Source organism: Emydura macquarii, unplaced genomic scaffold (assembly GCF_026122565.2).
Source record: "Emydura macquarii macquarii isolate MOO-44397 ecotype Brisbane River unplaced genomic scaffold, CSIRO-AGI_Emac_v2 contig_295, whole genome shotgun sequence".
Lineage (NCBI taxonomy): Eukaryota > Metazoa > Chordata > Testudines > Chelidae > Emydura > Emydura macquarii.
The window spans coordinates 2,039,260-2,061,465 of NW_027130432.1; the positions used below are offsets into that span (position 1 = coordinate 2,039,260).

Sequence of the window (22,206 nt, forward strand, 5' to 3'; positions counted from 1 at the left end):
CGGGTCACACTATTTACCAAGCCTTATGATAACCCTATTTTCCTTCACTGAGTAGAATGGAATTATTGCAAGAAATCACACAGCTCTGTTTACCACACTGCATTACTGGCCATTGGCATTTAGTCTCAATTAGGCCTTGATTCAGCAAAGCACTTAAGCACATGTTTACTTTTAAGCAGTTAAATAGTCCCATCCCAATTCAACAAAACACAACCATCACTATTCAGAAAAGCACTTAAACACATGTTTAAGTCATACTGAAGTCAGTGGAGCTACTCACATGCTTAAGTGTTTTGCTTAATTAGGGCCTTAGTTTGTTGCTCCTTTCATGGGAAATCTAGTGGGATCTTATGACAATTCCCATGATCACTGTGTACCACAACAATATCTGTTAAAATAGGCAGTGGAGATAAATAAGACATTGAGATCTTTGACACTTACCAGCAGGGGCAGATTACACTACTTTTGAAAATTCATGAAGACCTCCTGACAATTTCAAATTATATATGGAGGGGAGGATTGCCCGGACACATTCTAGGCATCATCCTTCTCTTGCTTTCTTCTCCTCCTTTACATCAGGAGTAACACAGCTATAATCAATGTAATTACACCACTGTAACACCGATGTAAATGAGAGGAGAAACAGGCCTGCATGTGCAGCTTTTCTCCAGGTAGATCCTGACCCCCTCAAAGAGTGAATCCAACAGTTGTACATTATGTGCATGCTATAGGAACTAGGCAGCAAGCCAAAAAGGCATACATTTGAGTGGTCAGCAATGCAGTATGAGGTATGTAGTTGTTGAATTTTTAGCATACCCTTCAAGCACTGCATGCTACTCCACTGCACTGCGATGACATGATAATTTAGAAAATGCCAAAATCACAAATATACATGTACATATACAAATGCAGGTTGTATCCCACCTTTTGCAAGGCAAATTATTTGGGAAAGTAAAATTATGATCAGAAGTCAGTGAAGATACAAAACTTGGGGTGAAATTGTGGAGATTAGGTATAACATCTCAGAACAACTCATTAACATTACCACTCTAAAATGGATTCCTTTCCCAAATTCCATAATCATCCTACAGCTACCCCCCTACACACACATTTGGGTGGAAGCCTAGACTGAATAGGATGAACCTTGTGTACCATGCTCTGAAGTTTGATAGACTTGAGAGGAGCCTAAAGCAATCAGGTGCCCTTTGTTATGAATGCCCCATCTCCAATACCCAGATACTCAAATCTAGGAATTTTGGTCCAGATCAAAGGTTAAAGGTATTTAGGTGCCTAACTCCTATTGAAATCAATGGGAGTTAGGTACATAAGTGTCTTAGAGGATCTAGGTGTATTATTAGCAGAGATACTATAGCGTGCTTTTTCTATTATGACAGAGCATGGGGATAAAGAGGTTTCTCAGGTGGTAGCCATGACCCAAGCCATATAACTATTTTTAGATTAAGCTCAACACCTTGAATTCCACCTAGAAACAAATAGGAAGCTGGTGCAGCCTTTGGAGAACAGGTATGATATACGATCTGTGACTGAAATAGCTAAGCAAGTTGAGCTGCTGCATTCTGCACTAACTGAAGCTTTCTGAATAGTTTAAATGCAGCCCATAGCTAGCACACACAGCTACAACCAAATCAATGCCCCAGTCCCTGTATTTGCAACCAATCTTAAGGGAAACCCTGAATAAGAGGTGCTTATGCTCATAAACCTCACACAGGTCTGTGACTGATGGTGGCCATTTAAGATCTTCCAGTATAACAACACTAAGAGAGGGCCTCTCAATGCGCTCTCTCTTCCTTCTGAGTCACAAAGAAACAGGCTTAGAGGTAGTAGTGCAGTTAAGGGTAAACATGAGTAAATGGAATTTACCCACTTCTAATTTGGGGAATATGGAGTTTAATTAAGGTTAATTTACCCACTATTTTTTTTACCTGAACACCACTGTGTAGAAGCTTTGGTGGTTTGTTTTCTTAATGAATCAGTGAGAATGATGGTACTATTGTGGGAAAGTTTTTGGGCAAAGGAGTTGATTTTGCATTTAGCTCTGAATGCAGCAAGGTTAGTGGTCTTTCTTATTTCTTCTGGCAGTGAGTTACATATTTGCTGAACGCTCTATTCCGATAGCTAAGTCTGCCCTGGAGAGAAGGGGTAGATTTTTTTGTTCACTTTCTTGCCCTTTGAAATGCACTTACAGACCTTTATAACTCCTTTTTTCTTCTCTACCTCAAAGCTACATTGTCACCAATAATTTCACATACATAGCACCTTTCATCAGGTGATTCTAAAGTAATTTGAAACTAAGGGCTCAATCATGCATACTTTATTCATAGAATGCTCCCACTAATTTTAATGGGAGTTTTGCCTGAGTAAAGACTTCCGTATTGGATCTTAACAAACTGTAACTAGAGCTCTCAAATTGAAAAAGGAGTCTTCTTGAAGAACCTGTCTGGTACAAAGAAGTCTGATTGTGTATTATCCCTTATAATGCTGATCTACCAGAGCAGTGGGAAAATGATAAAAGATAACATTCTGTGTTCCACCTGAGTACTAAGGGAGCCTGAGGCATTATAATGTTCTTTGATATGAATGCCTATTTTATATTGCTAGTCTCTTTCAAGCCACAGTAACATCACTTATAATTGTACTGCCGAGTGTTTTCTTCCAACCTTCCCTAGATTGATTGCGTTTGTACAGGAAACCTTTGAATCACACGCTTCCTTTTATTTAGTTTGGTCCGTGTAATAATGTTATCCTAGGTCTCATGAGATGCATTTTGCATACTGGTTTGCAGTAGGCTAATTCAAAAACTGTAATGTGATGAAATTGTTAGCCATCCCATTTGGTATGGTAATATTGAGCTTCGCCAGTGGTGTCACTATAATTTTTCATATTAAAACTGCTTCTTTAGATTCCAGCAATGCTTTATTAGCTTGTCTCAGGTGTGTGGCTAAAACACTTCTGTGTTCAATGTTCTTCTTGGAAAGTGTACGATTGTCTTTTTTTTTTTTTTTAATTGAACTATTAGACTTAATTCATAAAAGTTAAATATATATATAAAGTCAAAACACAATTAAATACAAAAATCTCTCAAGCTCTTATATGCGAAATAAATCTGTGGGGGTTTTATGATTAACTTGTAGGAAGATGATACATTTATAGGGCTGCATAAGAGAATTTATAGCTTGTCAGCTGCACAAAGATATCATCTTCCAAAGTATTTTCTGGGTGACATAGCAACAAAATTCACCCAGACATTAAACAGAAATCCTTTGTAAGCTCTGTCTGAGTTAGCTGTGATACTGATTAAAAGTGAATTTCTCTCTAAATGAGCTAAAGCAGTCACATCATTTGAACATCTGCACAGTAAACGAAAACATCCATTTTAATAAGGTATGGACTAAATCCTGCCCTGGCTGGCCTACCAGGGATCAGCAGATTGGATTCCCACAGGCATACCATAGGGAGGTGCTTTGACCACACCATACAATATCCATTGCTGCCCATCTTACACGAGGTCTTCCGGGGGAAAAGTATATTATACTGAGTTACTTGTGAAATCATATGCCCTTATGTAACTGCAGATTATATAATGTTTACAAACATGGGGTAGAGTTAAGGCTGCATGCACAGCCCCAGCCTTGCTATTTCTTTACGTTTTAGTGTTTAAACAAGCAGGGTCAACAGTCTCTTCAGAGAGCTTTTTTACCAGAATAGCCTAGATTTTCTTTCTTTTTTTTAAATGAAGAAACAAACAAAAATCTGAACACGTCTTGCAGCAGCAGAGCTACTTTTGTGCTCAGCCTCTCCACAAGCTCTGGGCTAGCAGCAGCAGAAGCTGCTGGCACAGTGACACCGTGGTTATGCGTATAGAGGAGATTAACCTTTGAAAATAATTATAGTTTGAGGCCCAAGTTCATCCATTAACTTTGGTGCAGTTAGACCAGGGATGAATTTGGCCTTTTGTCTTCCCTAGGATGTGCGATAATTTTAATTTGTTTAAGCAGTAACCACCACTATATGTGCACATTGTCCCTTTAATAAATGTCCTTGGCCTTCTGGGCTGCACTAACTCTCAAAACCCTTGGATGCTGATTCTTTGGCAGGGCTGACCAAGCCACAACTGGCCAGCTGCAGAAGTCCAAAGTAGAAAAATCCCACCAAAAGCCCTCAGGTGCATAACAAGAACTTGCTTTGGACAGGGGAAGAGAGGTCATGTGAATAAGCTCTCTGAGAATTCTTTATATTGGAATCAGTGCTCCCTCTTCTGGGGCTATGTTACTCCTGAAATTCCTACCTCCCTCGGGCTGGAGTAACTTGTCTCTAGACTAGAGAGAGACCCAACTTACTACATATTCCTGGAGGTAGGTTGAGAAGGAACCTACTGACACCTTTCATATTGGCTGCAGCTGGCTCTTGGAAGGTGCTTTTCCTTTCCTCATTGGATCTGAAGCTCTTGCCTCCTCTTGCACTGACTGCCCTCTGAAAAGCTTTCTCCTGAAGGGCACTCACGCAGTACCCCACTGCAAGTTTTAGACCAATTCATTTTTCAGAGTTGCAAACCTTCCTTCATCTCCCTAGTTGGCAGATCCATTGAGGAACTTGCTTTGAGCTGTGGCCCCTTCTAATTTTTCCCATGGCATAACTGATATTCAGTCAAGTCATGGCAAGCCCTGCAATATCATTTCCATCATCCTGATTGCTGCATGGCAATTAAGCAGAGCAGAGTAAGAAGGTAACCCCCATAGTTGATACCAATGGGGAACATAAGAACTTGAAGAGCTAGAACCTGTGACCACAGGGGGTTCTGGGCTACTGACAGTAGCACATCACCACTAGAAGCTTAGGTAATAGAGGATCTTGCAAAGCTAGGCTTGGCAGGAAGTACCACCGCACAAGGCCTAAGTGGCAGCCCCACACAGCCCACTGATTGGCTGATACCAGTATACAAACCAGGAAGCCATAATGAGGTGCTGTCTGAGCAACAACATAGACTGCCTGCCTGCTTCTGCTCTAGAGCCTGATTTGTCCTTGATCTTGCTCTCTGATTGCTATCTGTAACCTGGTGCCTGACCCCAATCTCCTAGTAGCCTGACTTTGCCTGCCTTCTGTTGCCTGACTCCAGGTTTGCCCTCTGGTCTGTCTTGGACTTTGGCTTCCTGGCATCTGACTTGGCTTGACTCCTGCTCTGACCACTAGGTCAGACCACCACATCCCAGCTGTAACAAGGAAATACTGCTGGGATAGGGAACAGTCTATTACTCCTGATCAGTTGAATGGTCATGGAAGTTAATTAGACCTAGTTAGAGTCTTGGGAATGGGGTTTGCTATTGCCTGGGGCCTCCTAAAATCAATATTTGTTACAGATGAAATATTTTATGAGAAATGCTTCCAAACTCTTCTAAAGTTAACCTATCTTTGGAGCTTGTGTCTCATCTTAAGACACAGCCATTAATGAAAATAAAAAGCGTTCTTCTGACAGTATGCATTCTTTTTTTTTTCCCCCAGAAGAATTAAATGCTGCATAAAGGGTGAAATTCATCCCTTTTGAGTGCCAGCAGAACCCACTGAGAGTTCCTTGGTCAAGAGTGTGATCATCACACTGGCACAACCCAAAAAGTGCTTGGTGCTGTCTGGGGAGGATGTATGGTTAGGGCACTAAAGCTTCATGTATCCCCCTCAGCAGTCTGTACCAGCGGGGCATGTATAAAGCCACTGATGATATTTAAATCTGCCTGACTCTGGCCTGCCCCACAAGGGTGGGGGCAATGGAAATACCACCTTACTTCTCCTTGGACCTAGGGGATGAATCCCTCTGGAATGCAGTGAGGCAAGCTGGCCCAAGGAGGTCCAACTTGCAATTTCCTGTGGTGGGGAGGGAAGAATCTTGCTGATAGGACTAACTCATTTAGTAAAATAACATTTGAGTTCATTCCCATGTCATCATTTTTTAACTTGAGGTTTTTTTTTATTGCAGTGATAATGATTTGCTGTCAAACTAGGAGGATGTATCAAGTGGGGTCCTGCAGGAGTCAGTCCTGCTTCTGGTACTAGTCAATATTTTCAATAATGGCTTGGATAATGGAGTGAAGAATGTGCTTATACAATTTGCAGGTGACACCAAGCTGATAGGGGTTGCAAGCATTTTCGAGGACAAGATTAGAATTCAAAATGACCTTGACAAATTGGAGAATTAGTCTGAAATCAACAAGATGAAATTCAGTAAAGATAAGTGCAAAGTACTACACTTAGAAAGGAAAAATCAAGCGCACAACTACAAAATGGGGAATAATTGGCTAGGTGGTAGTATTGTTGAAAAGAAACTGGGGGTTATAATGGATCGCAAATGGAACGAGAGTCAACAATGTGATGCAGTTGCAGAAAAAGCTAATGTAATTTTGGGATATATTAACAGGAGTGTTGTACATAAGACATGGGAGGTATCTGTCCTGCTCTACTCAGCACTGATGAGGCCTCCGATAGAGCACTGTGTCCAGTTCTGGATGCCACACTTCACAAAAGATATGGAAAAATTAGAGAGAGTCCAGTGGAGAGCAACAAAAATGATAGAAGGCTTAGAAAGTTGATCTATGAGGAAGAATTAAAAAAGAAAAAAAGGGCAAAAAACAGGCATGTTTTTAACTTTGAGAAGAGACAGAGGGGTGACCTGATATGTCTACAGATATGTTAAGGGCTATTATAAAGAGGATGGTGGTCAATTGTTCCCCATGTTCACTGAAGGTAGGACAAGAAGTAATAGGGTTAATTTGCAGCAAGGGAAACTGAGGTTGGATATTAGGAAAAACTTTCTAACTATAAGGGTAGTTAAGTTCTGGAATAGGCTTCCAAGGGAGGTAGTGGAATTATCATCATTGGATGTCTTTCAAAATGGGTTAGACAAACACCTGTCAGCTGTGGTCTAGGTTTTCTTGGCCCTCCACAGCACTGGGGGCAGGACTAGATGACTTCAGGGTACTGTCCAGCTCTACATTTCTATGATTCTAAATGAGACCATTCTTGTGAACAAACTTTTAGGTTTCATAAATACTATACAAAAGAAGGCTTCTAAAAAACACCTACACAACTTTGTCTACATTTCCAGAGCCATTCACATAGAGTGTGTGTGTGTGTGTTAGGGGAAGTTTGGGGGGGGCCCAGAATCTGAAATGATAACTTGGGCCAGCAGCCCTGAAAATTGTGAACTTTTTTCAGTTTGATGTATCTGCCTCGTAGCTCAGTTGCTGTGCATACAGTCTGTGCATCACTGGAGGTTAGAATAAACCAAACACTGTAACAATGTGGAGTTATCAGTGGAGCTGTGAGATGTTTAAGATTTTAGGGCTGATGTGAACAAATCACTCACAACTTTGAGATGTGACCGGTAGTGTTTCCTACATATTGATCATGATCAACATGGCACAACCTATGTAGGAAACATGTTACATTGTGCTTGTAACCTAGTAAAGTTCACTGAGTTAGGCAGAATATGGAAATGTTCACTTCTGTTTATCTAAGAGCTTATACCAATAGTGTGGTATTGAAGCATTGCTTCATTGCTTGGGGATAGTTGTGGCATTTAGTCACAGCCCTGGCTAGTGGGTGATGCAAAGCTTCACTGTTCCAGGGATAGCATGGGAAGGATTGTCTTGGAGGCACAATCCCTCTGTGGGAGAGAGTAGAACCCTCCAACAACAAAACTTGATTGGCTGATATGGGGAGTGTCATTCCAGAACAAGGACACAGAATTGGCTACAGCCCAGCCAGGAGGTTTTGGGCAAATAAGCAGATGGGGGGTGGAGGGGATAAAGGAACAGAGGGACTAGCCTTTATGCTCCCAGGGAGCTCAAAGCCTTGGAGGGGAACAAAAGGCCTGAGCTGATAGAGCAGGACCAGATCACAGGTGGCAGACTGGGGCAGATAGGCACAGACAGGAGCTGTTGAAATGAGAGCTCGCTGCTGCACCAGTTATAGCAAAACCCTCTGACGATGCACAATTTGGAGCAGCAGAGCCCATACACCTGGACCCACCATTCTGAGCTCACAGTGTCAGAGTACAGGGAGAGGTTAGACTGACCCATGGGGGTTTGTATTGATGTGGGGTGGAGAATCTGTGTGCCTAGCTAGGCAAGGTGAAGCGGTGGCACTGTACTGGGGTAAGGAAGTCTGTGTGAGCCCTGCTAGAAATCTTCCCCTGGGTTTATTCCTGACTTTGCCTGGGTTAGATAAGTGTTCTGTTAAGTGTGGTGTGTGTTACAGGGGTTAACTCTGACCCTTAGGAGAAAAGAGTTGCTGTTTGTGCAGAGGCGTGTGGCTGGAACCTGGGACCCCTTCCTCAGCTCAGGGAATCTCCCACCTGACAGTTGGTGTCAGGAACAGGATTTGGGGAGGTTAGGCAGAGACCCCTGGGGTCAATGTTTGAGGCACTGGTAGCTGGAAGGTCAAGAACATCTTTGAGAAATACAAACTCACAGCCAACCCCCCACAGCCCTGCCCTCATCCTGGCAGTCTGCCCTGCCCCAATGACTATGGCATACTACATGAAGGAGGGGCATGGATACCCCAGTTTAGAGGTGTTGGCCAGACTAGCTTTGTGATTTTTCTGGGAGTGTCTGCCTCCCTGAGTACCAAAGGTGGGGAGCCTGTCAGGCCAGCTAAATCCACCACCTGGCACCTGCTTATGTGGTTTCCTCTCGAGATGGTGCAGCATGCTCTGTGGGCTGGTGTGGGGGAAGGGTGCCTTCTTGCCTGTCTCCTATATGGAAATTTGTGTCCCCTAGGAGTGCTAGTATGGTGTAATCCCAAGTGCAGGCACTGCAATTTTCCCCTTCAGTCAGGTACAAAGGTCTACTTGTGCCTTCTCTCTCCTGTGTATCTGCAGAAGGACTATGGAAAATCTAGCTCAACATGATTGTAATTCGTGGGGCAGTCCTACTGAACAGCCTTGTACATCTGCATAAGACTCCAAAAAACTCTATTGCTGATAGACGACTTCTCTCTCCTCATATCACATCTGAGGAAGGTCTCTGCAAGGGAATGCAGAGGGAGAAATGTGGGGAAATTGCCCAGAAACAGAGCAGTGGAAAGATAGTCCACACAGTTCAGCTACACGTGGCCCAAACACTGCGATGGAAGAGAAACAGGAGACTGTGTCTGCTCATCTCCCCCAGATAACTTACAATAGCTGGCAGCTACCTTGCTCTGCGGCTTACAAGACACTGAAGTACACCTTGGGACTGAGACTCCTTTTGTCAGCCAGATTGTTCAAAAGAACTTGTTCATATTTGTGCACTTTTTTGGATCATTGACTTGTTTTCTAGGTTTGTGCCTAATGTGTGTGAAACCCAGTTTTACAGCTGAATGCATTACTTGAGTAAATCACATAATATAATTATGCCTTCATGTCAGAAATCTGACACTTATATTGGCTCACATGGCTGTATTTCTTGAGAAGGCAGTGATTTACAGTGCTGAATGCATCACACTGATCCTTACAGTGTGGGTTTAGAAAGCACTTCACGTCCACAGGGTATCTGATTTTTTTAAATAGGAGTATCCTCAAGCATTACCCCAAGCTTAAACACATGCGTACACTCAGTCTTTCATGCAGTGATTAAAGTCCCCACATCAGGCACATAACATTACTTACCAAGGTGACTTGCTGCCTTTCCCCCCGCTCCCTCCATTTTTCAGTGATACGAGGTGTCTGTCTCCTCAGGGCTCTAGCATTTCCTTTTTCTTTCTCCATGTCCCTAGGCATGGAGCAGCAGATGTTGAAGCCCTTCACTATATTTTCTGTCGGCTGTAAGGAGTGATTTTTATGCTTGGTGTATACAGGTCCCTCATTAGGAGGGATGAACTTTAGCGAGGAGATCTGTCTGGTTTGGAGAAGTTAAGCTGTCTCCTTCAGTTATGTATGGCAGTATCTTCATTTGGTGAAGCAGCTATGATAAGTCTGTTCAGTCTATCAAAAGTGTATGCTGGTGCCTAACTACTGAAGAAGTAGACCTGAGTATGTTGTATGCATTATTGTATATGTGTAATAGCTTTCTTGCATGTGTTTATACATAGAAGGCTTTTGATATAGTGGCATTGTGGGAGAGGTAAAGAAGGAGGCATTTATATCTCATTTGTGCTATGGAACAAAGTTCTATGCCATCTCCACAGCAGGTACTTAAGAGGAGCAGCGGGGGACAGGACAGGGCCCAGGAAGCAGATCCCTTGCCAAGTGGATCCACTGGTCTGATCCATACACGTCGTGTAAGGGCTGTGAATGCTACTGCACCAGCAGCTGTGTGGGTACTCTGTACCTTCTTACCAGTTTGGGGGAAGGGTTCAGAATCCTGGAACAGTTCCTTTGTTCACAGAACACATACATTTGAAGGACTTGATACAAAGCCCACTGGGGTCAATGGAAAAGCTTCCATTTGTTTTAATGGGTTTGGAATCATGGCCTAGAGAACATTTTATATTTTTGCCTGCAGTTGTACTTTTATGTGTGCCAGTCCATCCGTCTGCCTCTCCCTGAACTGGAAGTTGTCTTTTTATGCCCATTAATCCAAATGCAATTTTTCAGGCATCTCCCCAGGCACCTGTTAGTCTCAATGTAAAGTTCTGTTTATTCTGTTGTTACCAAAGTTCACCAACTGTTTTAATTATTTTGTATTTTCAGGAGAAAGTTATAACGAAGTCTGGGTTATGGATGCTGGAATCTCTCTTGCCTTAAACTATTTGAGCCTAAAGGGAGCAGACTAATTGCTTAAGTCCCTGAATCTCCCAAATGGAAAGAGGTTCCTACCTGTAACTGAATTTATTAGCTGTGTGCATACCTTTAATTCTCCGTGGTATAACTCAAGGATAACAAAGGGAATAATATCTCCAGCCGTAAGTGGCTCTAAATTAAGTCCCACAGTTACTGTATAATATGTCACTTTTTGCTTAGTCATTAATGAGAGGCCACACTGGATAAAAGGGAAGCAGAGAGAATTTTTGATGAAATAGCTGAGACCGCTGAGAGGGGTGTCTGGATGTGTGCAGCAGGAATTAAGTTGTTGTTCGTACCCAGATTGTGACTCTGTCCTAACTTTTGTACAAAGATTTTGCAGATGAGTCCCAATTTTAGGAGGGCAGAATATGATGGCATTTATTTCATGAGAGAGCCTTTGCTGGGGTGAAGAATTCTATAATGTAGAAGGTACACTCTAGAGCTAAACTGATTTACTTCCCTTTTCCAACCTCCAAGAGATTGTAGTTCTGTATGATGATCCTAATGGGAGGGTAGAAGAAAAATGGTACTGGCTGCATCTCTTGCTCTTGCTTTACTGGACAAACTTAAATATGAAGAATATTTTTAATTTTAAAAATACAGCTGAAGAGTTGGCACAGTGACCTACCAATGGTGCTTTGCACTGCTAAGCAAACCTAGGGTTGATTCCCTCTCCTGAGATCAGATTCTAATCTCCCCCCAGAATAAAACCTGGAATAACTGACGTGTATATATAAATAAAATATACCCCTCACTGCACAAGTGCATCTTAAACTCTTGCCTCACTAGATTAATGTGGGACAAGTGAGAAGATGCAGATATGATAGGTATAATCATTTATTACCCTGCCCCTTCATTCTGCATACTGCTTTCTAGGTCAGCGAGACTCAGAGGTCCGTGGATGCAATGAGCTGTGATGGAGCGCCTCTATCATACATCAGTGACTTTCTGACTCATGAAAGAAAGAATGACGTTTATAGGATCAACACAGTTTCATCAAATTCTTCTCAAAACAGAGACTCGATGGCCATAATGCAAAACCTTGAGAGTGAGTGTGAGTCTAAATGTGGAGGGCAGAGGGCAGACCCTCAAGACTCACAATGGGATATGGATTGACTATCCAACGAGAGTCACACAACCACTCATTTGTCTTTTTGAATTCCCTGGGTTTGATTTGCCATCCTTTTTCATCCTTCTCTGTATGTCATTGATAAGACTAAAGAGAGAGAAAGTACTGAAATTCTTTAATGCATTATGCTACTATGTATGCAAACTGAAATTTGGCACTCATGTTGAGTTTAAATTTATAACATCGAGAAATATTTATGGCAAGTGAACTTTCTTTTACCTGTATATCCTCAATCTCTGAACCATATTTTATTTTGCTTTCCCTCTGCCCCCAAAAGTGCACTGGTACATTTTGCTAACAGGTGTGCTTTGTTTTTTTTCTTACTACTTTGACAAGAAACTAGACAGGGAGTCAAGATAAACTGTAAAAAAAAAACCTGTTTGGACTCTGGTGTGTCAGTCCAAACCATCTGATCTCTCAGCATCCAAAGCAGACATTCAACTCAGTTAAACCAGGGATGAATTTGGCCTGCTATTATTCAAGAGAAGGACATGAGAAGTTATTTATACTAAATATAGCCAAAGATCTAGTGCATATTTCTTCACTTGATATAGGCTACATATTGAGGAATATTTAAGCAGGGTGGTATTTCTTTTTTAAATGAAAAGTATTTTTCTCTTGAGTATCCTTACTTTGATGTGATCTGGGAAATTCACTAGCAGAAAAGGAATAAATAGTTGAATTCATGCAATGGTCCATTGCCAGCAAGTACTGGACAAAGAAGTTGGAAGTCAGTTCCAAACTTCCAGGTGAAATCTACATTGACAGTAATGTCAGCACTTAGTCTTCCAGAAAGAACGGTTACTTATCTCATAACTGTTGTTCTTTGAGATGTGTTGCTCATGTCCATTCAGAATTAGATGATTTACCAGCAGGTTGTGCGCGCCGCATGCACCAGTGCTGGAAATTTTTCCCCTAGTGGTATCCGTAGAGCTGGTTCTAGCACCCTCTGCTGAGGTGCACGTATGTGCTTGTATATAGGGCATCACTGACCCCCCTCCCTCTCAGTTCCTTCTTGCCAAAACTCTGACAGAGGGGAAGGAGGGTAGGTTGTAAGTGGACATGAGCAACACATCTCAAAGAACAACAGTTATGAGGTAAGTAACCATTCTTTCTTCTTCGAGTGCTTGCTCATGTCCATTCAAAATTAGATGACTTACCAGCAGTACCTCTGGAGGCAGGCAGGAGTTCATAGATGTGATGATTGCAGCACCGCCCTGACAAACCCAGCGTTGTCCCATGCTTGCTGGGTGATGGCATAGTGGGATGAAAACGTGTGAATTGAGGACCATATAGAGGTTCTGCAGATGTTTTGAATGGGTAGACATGCCAGAAAGGCTTCTGAAGATGCCTGCACCCTTGTGGAGTGGGAGGACAGGGGAGCCAGGGGCATGATGCCCGCTTCCTCAGGCCCAAATACAAGCTGTAATTCAGAACGAAATCTGCTGAGACAACACTGGACGTCCCTTCATCCAATTGGTGATTACAATGAAGAGCTGCATGGAGTGGCAGAAGGGCCTGGTTCTGTCAATGTAAAAGGCCAATCCCCTCCCTCATATCAAGAGAGTGAAGACGGCAGGAATATGTCCTGGTTAACATGGAAGTGGGAGACGATCTTCAGCAGAAAGGATGGGTGAGGATGAAGCTGCACCTTGTCCTTAAAGAAAACTGTGTATGGTGGCTCCGAGGTCAGAGCTTTTAACTCCAAGACCCTCTGTGCCGAGGTGATCACCACCAGAAATGCCACCTTCCAGGATAGATGTGTGAAGGAGCAAGAGGCCAATGGCTCAAATGGCGGTGCCGTAAGTCTTGAGAGCACGAAGTTTAGATCCCACTGAGGGACCGGGTCCAGTATTAGCAGAAAAAGTTGCTCCAGGCCTTTGAGGAATCTGGATGCCATCCCATGGGAGAAGACTGACCTTCCCTGGATCGGAGGGTGAAAGGCCAAGATCACCGCCAGGTGCAACTTGAGAGCTCAGGGCAATTCGCCTGGCCTGTAGGGTATCCCTGCCGCACCTCTCCTGCAAAGTGGTGAGAGTCCTGACGGACAACACAGCTACCATGTACTATATCAACAGGAAAGGGGGGGCCAGATCTTCAACACTCTGTTGTGAGGCCCTGTGCCTCTGGGAGTTTTGCGTGAGCCACAACATCCACCTGGAAGCAGTGCACCTACCTGGTCTGAGAAAACTCTGGCGGATCATCTAAGCAAGACCTTTTGCTCTCACCATGAGTGGTCTCTCCACCAGGAGGTAGCTGACAGCATTTTCCAGAGGCAGGGAACTCCCCCAGTAGACCTATTTGTGACCAAGGAGAACAGGAAGTGCGCCCAATACTGCTCACTCCTGGCAGCGGAAGAAGCCTCTCTGCCGGACTCCTTTCTCCTGTCATGGTCAAGGGGTTTATGGTATGCTTTTCCCCCGATACCTCTCATGCACAGAGTCCTCTTGAAAATCAAGAGGGACAGAGCCTGGGTCATTCTGATAGCCCTGGCATGAACCAGGTAACACTGGTTCGGGATGCTGTTGGAACTCTCAATGACCAGGCCATGGTCACTCCTGCTGAGACCGCACCTTCTCTCTCAAGACCAAGGTTGGCTGCTGCACCTAAATATGACCACTCTGTGCCTGATGGCATGAATGCTTTGTGGTTGAGCAAGTATGAGCACCACTGCTTGGCCCAAGTTCAGAGGATCCTGTTGGAGAGCAGGAAGTTGGCCACGAGGGCATCTTTATTTAGCTAAATGGAGATGCATTATCTGCTGGGCAATGGCTCAAAATGTCTTGCCAACAAAATCCCCTATTCAGATGATCCTGGACTATATGCTTCATCTGAAACAGGAGGGCCTGGCCTCCTCATCTATCAAGGTGCACCTGGCAGCGAATTTGGCCTTTCACCCTCCGACCCAGGGCAGGTCAGTCTTCTCCCACAGGATGGAATATTGCAGTTTTCCTGGGCAACAGGAGATTCCTATGATTGATGTGTAGAGACGACTCTTCCCTGGACCAAAAACATTGGGTTCGTAGGGCACCAGGGTGGGCACCCCAGCCCACATCTGAAGCATCTGACACTAACGACAGGGTTGGTCTGGGGCCATGAAAGGCACCCCTGCCATTATGTGCCTAGTTTCCAGCCATCATGAGAGGGAGGTAAGGACATGGGGGGGAGGGAGAGGAAATTGTGAGCACTCTGTCCAAGGCATGGCTGGCTAGGGAGTACACTGTGGCAAGCCACAACTGAAGTGGCTGAAGTCGCATCCTGGCATGCCGGACCACGTATGTACATGCCGCCATGTGCTCCAAGAGATTGAGGCACACTCTTGCCATTGTGAGGGGGTAGGCCATTAATCAGGCTATGAGCAATGACATTGTCAAGAATCTGTCCATGGGCAAGAGTGCTCTGGCTTGCATAGAGTCCAAGACTGCCCCATGAACTTGATCCTTTGAACCAGTGTAAGAATTGATTTTTTTCTCGTTTATTAGCAGGCCCAGTGACTGGCAGGTGACCTTCATGATTTTGATGCTGTGTTGGACCTGCCCCTGTGACCAACCTCGGGTCAGCCAGACATCCAGGTAAGGAAAAACCTGTACTCCCCTGTGCCTGAGGCAGGCCGCCACCACTGCCATGCATTTGGTGAATACCCATGGCGTGGTGGAGAGGCCAAATGGAAGGACTGCAAACTGGTAGTGCTGGCTGCCCACAGTAAATCGCAGGAATCTCCTGTGGCCCGGAAAATTGCAATATGAAAATATGCATCCTTTAAATTGAGAGTGGTATACCAGTCGCTCAGCTCCAGGGAGGGAATGATAGCTGCCAGAGTGACCATACGGAATTTTAGCTTTTTGAGGAATTTGTTCAAAGCACGTAGGGCCTCAGCCCTCCTTTGGCTTTTGGAATCAGAATGTAGCAGGAGTAAAAGCCCTTTCCTTTCAATGGTTGAGGGACCTCTTCCACCGCCCACACATGTAGTATGGCCTGCACCTCGTGCTCATGAGAGGGGTCCCTGAAGAGGGACAGGAATGGAGGGCAGAAGGTGGGAGTGAAAGAAACTGGAGGGTATAGCCAAAAGCCACTGTGTTCAGCACCCACCAGTCTGTAGTTATGGCCCTCCAAGTGGGGAGGAAAGGCACTAGGCAGGAAGAATCAGGAATCTGGATCTTGAGTAAAGTCTAGTAGACCGCGCTCAGGTGCACCTTCAAAAGCCTTGCTTTCCCTTTGAGGGGTGGCTTTTGGGCCCTGAGCTCAAGGTCGAGACCAGCGAATTGCCCTGACTACGTTTATAACTTTTATGCCTCCTTCTGTAGGGCTCTGTCTGGGTCTGACCCCTGAAGTGTTGCTGATGGGAGGGCCTGAAGTGTCTCTTGGATGAAGACAGGGTGTAGAGGCCCAGCGATCTCATAGTGGCCCTTGAATCTTTTAGCCCATGTAGCCTGGAGTCAGTCTCATCTGCAAAGAGGGCGGAACCATCAAACAGAGGGTCTTGGATGGATTGTTAGACCTCTGTCGAAAGACCAGACTATTGCAGCCACGATGCCATCCTCATTGATACCGCGGAAGCTGAATCCAAAGCTGCCTGCAGGGAGGCTCTGGCTACTGCCCTTCCCTCTTCCAGGATTGCTTCAAACTTCTATTTGGAGGACTGTGGGAGGGAGCTGGCGAATTTCTCCAGTGACTGCCAGATGCTGTAATGGTACCGGCCTAGTGCCTGCTGGTTGGACACCCTCAGCTGTAGGCTCACTGTTGAATATACCTTGTGGCAAAATAAATCTAATTTTTTGGCTTCCTTGTTTTTGGGTGTAGAGCTCATTTGTCCCTGCCTGTCACATTTGTTGGCCACCGCCATGACCAGCGACCCCAGCGATGGGTGCATGTACAAGTATTCAAACCCTTTGGCGGGCACATAATATTTCTTTTCTGCCTGTTTAGATGTGGGGGGCAGGGAGCCTAGGGTCTACCACAATGCTTTGGCGAGCTTCAGCATTCCATCGTGGACCGGGAGGGCTACTCTGGAGGGCGCTGCAGATGCCAGGTCTACAAGGAGTTCATCCACTGGCACAGAAAGCTCCTCTATTTTGAGCGCCAGGTTGGCTGCTACCAGCTTTAACAGGTTTTGATGCGCCCTGTAATTGTCCAGGGGGGCGGCATGAGAGGGGCCTGCCACAGCCTCATCAGGCAAGGAGGATGAGGAGGCAGGAATCTGAGGGGGGGCTGGATCTTCCTCTCTGGTTGGGGTGGTTACCGAGGGGCTGGCCAAAAGAGAATACTCCCGATCCGATCCAATAGCTGTCTCCAGTGCTGCGGCCAGGCCCTTAGATGACTGTGATACCGAAGCCCTCGCAAATGACTGAGCATAAGGCATCACGGCTTGGGAGAATCTCCCCGGGTTCTAATATTGCCAGGGACCTGGCCATTGCCCTTGCGGCCAACCTCTGATTTCCAGCGGCATGGGAAACCCTGTGGGTTGCTTAGGGGGCTTGTCCTTTCGGGGGGAGGACCACCTCGTCTCCTGACTCTGAGGAGCAGAAAGCTGGTGACTATGAGGGCGCCGATGCCATCTGGCTTTCCACACTGCTTTTTGGGCATCTGGGCTCCGATGATGGCGAGTGGTGCCAGGAGCCTGAGCGTTTGTTGGCACCTTGACCACATCTTGTCCTTAAGTTTTCTATACGGACTTTCGCAGTGCCGGGGCTTCAGAGATTTCCCTCGGGGACTTGCGAAGTGATGCCGTGGACTCGGGGAGTGATGGCACTCTGGAGATCAACGTCAGCGCTCTTCGGATGGGTACTGATGTTCTGGTGACCGGCGCCTGGTCCCCGGTGACCAAAGACTCGAACCCAATCCGTGCTGATGCAGTACCGGGGAGCAGTGCTGGGATCCCATTGACCAGTGCAAAGCCGGTGAGGAGGGAAGAGGCTGCAGTGGCACCAGCGCTGGCTTCCCTTTAGACTGGCCTCTGGTCTGGGCCTCCGAGCTTTGGTGCTCTGTCCTACCCTCCTGTGGTGTAGGCATCACCGGCAGAGCCAACAGGTCCTTCATTGCCTGAAAAGCCTCATTGTAGAAGGAACCAGTAAATAACGCTGGCCTCTGCCACTCCCAGGAGTTGGCGGTGATACTGGTGCTGGGCTTGACATCCTTGCGGGTGGAAGTGTTCTCAGGGTCAAATCAGTTTTCCCCGCAGTGCCCGAGCTCTTCTTAACCGACTTCAGCTCCTTCTCGGCATGCATCGTCTTTTTTTTCGGGGCTGGTGACGAATGGTGCAGTGTGGGCCCCAATGCTGTGGGAGCACTTCTAGTCGATGCTGCAGTACTGGGCGTCGAGTCTGAGCACAGCTCCGGCACCGGTCTAAGTGCCGATTCCATGTGAAGGGCTTTGAATCTAATGTCCCGGTCATTCTTGGTTTGAGGGCAAAACCCTTTACAGATCATACTCTTCTCGCAAAGATGGGCTTCTCCCAGGCACTTCAAAGAATTCTGGTGAGGGTCGATCAAGGCATAGGCTTCTTGCATGAAGCACAGGGTTTAAACCCTGGGGACAGGAGCATGCCCCAATCCTGGGTAAACTACTAACTAATTAAGCACTAACTACTAAATAATAATGCTGAAATAACAACTATGTACACTATATAAAAACAAAGAACCACTAGGAATACTGAAACTTGCAGGAATAAGAGAGTATTCCAGCACTGTCACAGGCGGTAAGAAGGAACTGAGGGGGTGGGGGGCTGGCGGCACCCTATATATGAGCACATACACGTGCCACTGAAGTGGGCACTAGAGCCAAGCCTACAGATATCACTAGGGGAAAAATTTCTGGCACTGGTGCATGCAGCGCTCACACACTGAATTCTGAATGGACATGAGCAAGCACTTGAAGAAGAACTATTGTTTGTCCTTTTTATCTGCCGTCTGTCAGCACTCCAGTAAGCTAAACTGCAGTCACAAAAGCTATCTCGTAATCTTCTGAAAAGGTCTTGCATTATTTGGCTTCAAATGTTTGAAGTCTCACTAGCAAGATTTCTTTATGTCACAGATGAAAGGCTTAGGCCTTGTCTACATTAGAAACTGTACTATACTAACTATACTGGGAAACTTTTCTAGTGTAGACACAGTTTATCTCAGCAAGACTGCTTTTGCTAGTATAGATTATACCAAATTAAATAAGCTATACAGTTTTTGCTGGGATAAGCTGCACTAGGCTTTTTGTTAGTATAAAAATGTGGTGGGTGTGCACTTCTTTAAAATCATACCAAGTTTCTAGTGTGGACCAGGCCTTAGAAAGAGCAATTACATTTAGCACCAATAGGATCCTAATGAGTGGTAGTTTCTATTGGGTATCGACACAAATATTGTAAAAGGTTAAATGAGGAGAACAATAGGGAAATAATCTTAAAACAACTGATTTCTGAACAAGAATGCAGACTTGTTGTCAAGGACGCATACAATGCTGATTATGAAAATATATTCCATAGCTCATTGCGGTCAGATCAGCAACAGGAAATAGCTCTAAAATATGTGGTTATTCATAGGCCAAAAATGAGCAAAAACCTAAGGGAAATGCTGGCTACCCTAGTGCAATTGAGACTTCTGCAGTCTGTTGTAGAGAAAGCACAAAGCCTAGACCTTGCTTAGTTATTCAGAGCATTCAGGAGGTCCTAAAAGGACCTTCGGATGCTGTCAATTTTTTAATTTGTTTTGGAATCTATAAACCAATCCCTTAACTGCTGCTAAATGTTTTCCACAATACTTTCCCTGTTGTCATTATGATCCCTGCCTTGAGTTTCAGCCTAAAATTTTGCAGCCATTAGACTTATCTTGACTTATGAAAATGTCCAGGACACAGGCCTGATCTATACCTTAGGTCAACCTAGCTACAGGCCCTTAGGGCTGTGAAAATTCACTCTCCTGAGAGATGTAGTTGAGCTGACCTAAGCCTGGAGTAGACACTGCTAGCTTGACAGAAATATCCTCCTGTCGACCTAGCTTCTGCCTCTCAAGGGTGTGGATTTACTACAGCAACAGGGGAAAAACCTGTTCTGTTGTTGTTGTGTCTACACTGCAGCTGTGCCCCTGTTATGTAGACGTATCCCTGACTGTGCATTACTATTTCATTTCTTTAAAGTGAACGTAGAGCTTGTGAAAAGGTTTGTATGGATAACGCAGGGACCAAAGTAATGTTTTCACAGATGGCCAGGTTGTGTGCTGCCCTCGCTCAGCTGCACAGGGTTGGAGGGACATGCAAAAAGTCTCCACTCCTCCTTGCATGCTGATTAAAGGCAGAATGCAATAGAAATGACTGTGCTCTCTCCCATTGCCTTTAGGAAGCAAGGTGGCGGAAAATAGGTGGAGCCAGAGCTACATTCTTCCCCACTGTCCCAAGGCGCTGGACTGACATTGTGGAGCAGCACAGGGAGAGATTGTAGCAGTCACTCCTGGGCCACTGTGGCTCCACATTGCACCTTGGTTGGTACATGGAGCTAAATTCTAGTCCAGAATAAGCAAAGCACAGGCAGGAGCAGTAAAAGCTATTCCAATTCTACCTTACAGTTTTGTTACTGTTCAGATTATAAATAGGTTTATTGTATGTTTGACGCTCTCCCAACTTACATTTTAAGCCCCTATATGTTTTGACAAATGTCAGCATAAGCATGACTTCATGCAAGGTCATTGATATGATTTAAAATAAATGCTATGTAACTTTGCATCAATTTTAGTATAGCATCTCAATCGTGTGTGTGTGTGTGTGTGTGTGTGTGTGTGTAATAGCTCCTGTGTTTTTAAGGTATATGCAGGCACTGTGGACATAGTATCAAAAGAAATTGCTGTATCCTGTAGATCCATTAGCATACGATGTAGATGTTCTTCCACTGAAGACTGGAATTCCATTTCCTGTATTCTCATTGCTAATGCTACAACCACCTTTATTTGCAGGCCTTGCAAAGAATGGTGGCCATTTCAAGGAAAGCTTTCTTTCTGCTTCTGCTTTCACGTGTCCATGAAATACTGGAAACTACCTGGATAAGGACCTCAGGATTTGGCCTTTCATTTATAATGTAGTTTACAAAATCATTTTATATATATGCTAAAGGTCAAATTCTACCCTCAGTGCCATCCTTGCAACCTCACTGAAATTGTGGAATTACATGGGCGTGTATGAGGCCAGGATTTGGCCTATTAAAAACAATCTCCGCACCTAATCCTCTCCCCCCCATACACTCTCTTCTTAGAATCATTCTTGGGTTGCTCAAGTGAAAAAAGTCCCTAAGAGTTTTTTATGAGAGTAGGGTAACATTTTTTTAAGTGCTTAAGTGACTTAGGATCCTAAATAATCCTATTTAAAAAGTGACTAAGGCGCCTGGGAACAGAAGTTTCATTGAAAGTTGATGGAATAGAGGAGCCTAAGTCAGATGCTTTTGAAAGCTTTGCCCTTAAAGCACAGGTAATCTAATTTAGTTCTTTTCTTGGCTTTGAATTCAGTTTTTGAATGAGTTTCATATTTACATATTTGTGGGTAGTTGCTGTGAGATCATAAGTTATGGGGTTTTTTTTTCTTTAAAATGGAAAAAGGAAAGAATCCTGCAGGATTAATTGATTCTCCAGAAGGCCTCCAGTAGCAGTAAGAGTGCTAGACACTGCAGAAGGGGCTTAAACTAGAGGAGAGTTTAAAGGGGGAAGAACCAGGGAATCATCAATCCTTCACTTTGGAAAGTATCAGTTACAGCAGGCTGGACTTCTGCAAAACTTCTTACCTGGCACTTCAGTCACTACGGGCATTGTGACGGGGTGTATAAACCCTGCAATGGTCAGGTGGGGATTAACCAATCCCTGTTGGCAGAGGAGGCATGTCCTCTTACTCCTGCTGTGCATACTCCCTGTGGAGAGAGCAGATAAAAGGCAACTGATCAGTTCAATCAGGGCTGGCTGGAGAGGAGGATGGATGTATGCCACTGGCTTCTGCTGAAGAATGGTCAGCTCTCCACACTTCACTACAGAAGATCCCCTGACTATGGAGGCCAACAGAGACACCAAACCAATGGAGGAGACTTTTCTGATTTTCCTGAAGTCTCATGCCTCCCATTAACTCTCATCAGCATAAGCCAAATACAAAATGTTTGTTCCTTCTTATTAATAAATCTAATACTGTATATTTGGTTTATTAACTTCATACAAAAGATTGATCATTCCTTCCTGTTTTACAACATGTTACATAGATTCACTTGCCATGTGAACCCCCTAAATGGCTGCATCATACCTAGTTTAGAGCCCAGCATGAGTTCTCTGCTTGAGTGTCTCCACTCTCACTATGTTCC

The 22,206-nt window shown here is 44.7% G+C and overlaps 1 long non-coding RNA gene across 2 annotated transcripts; it reads left to right on the forward strand.

Moving 5' to 3' along the window:
- The first annotated feature begins 1,984 nt into the window (after positions 1-1,984).
- On the forward strand, positions 1,985-16,686 carry LOC137153931 (uncharacterized). 2 transcript variants are annotated; one of them, XR_010919959.1, is made up of 4 exons: positions 1,999-2,070; positions 11,648-11,819; positions 15,383-15,472; positions 16,205-16,686. It is a non-coding gene; the product is annotated as an uncharacterized lncRNA (long non-coding RNA). The 2 variants fall into 2 exon arrangements; XR_010919961.1 differs by lacking the exon at positions 11,648-11,819 and having other exon boundaries at positions 1,985-2,070.
- The last annotated feature ends 5,520 nt before the right edge of the window (positions 16,687-22,206 follow it).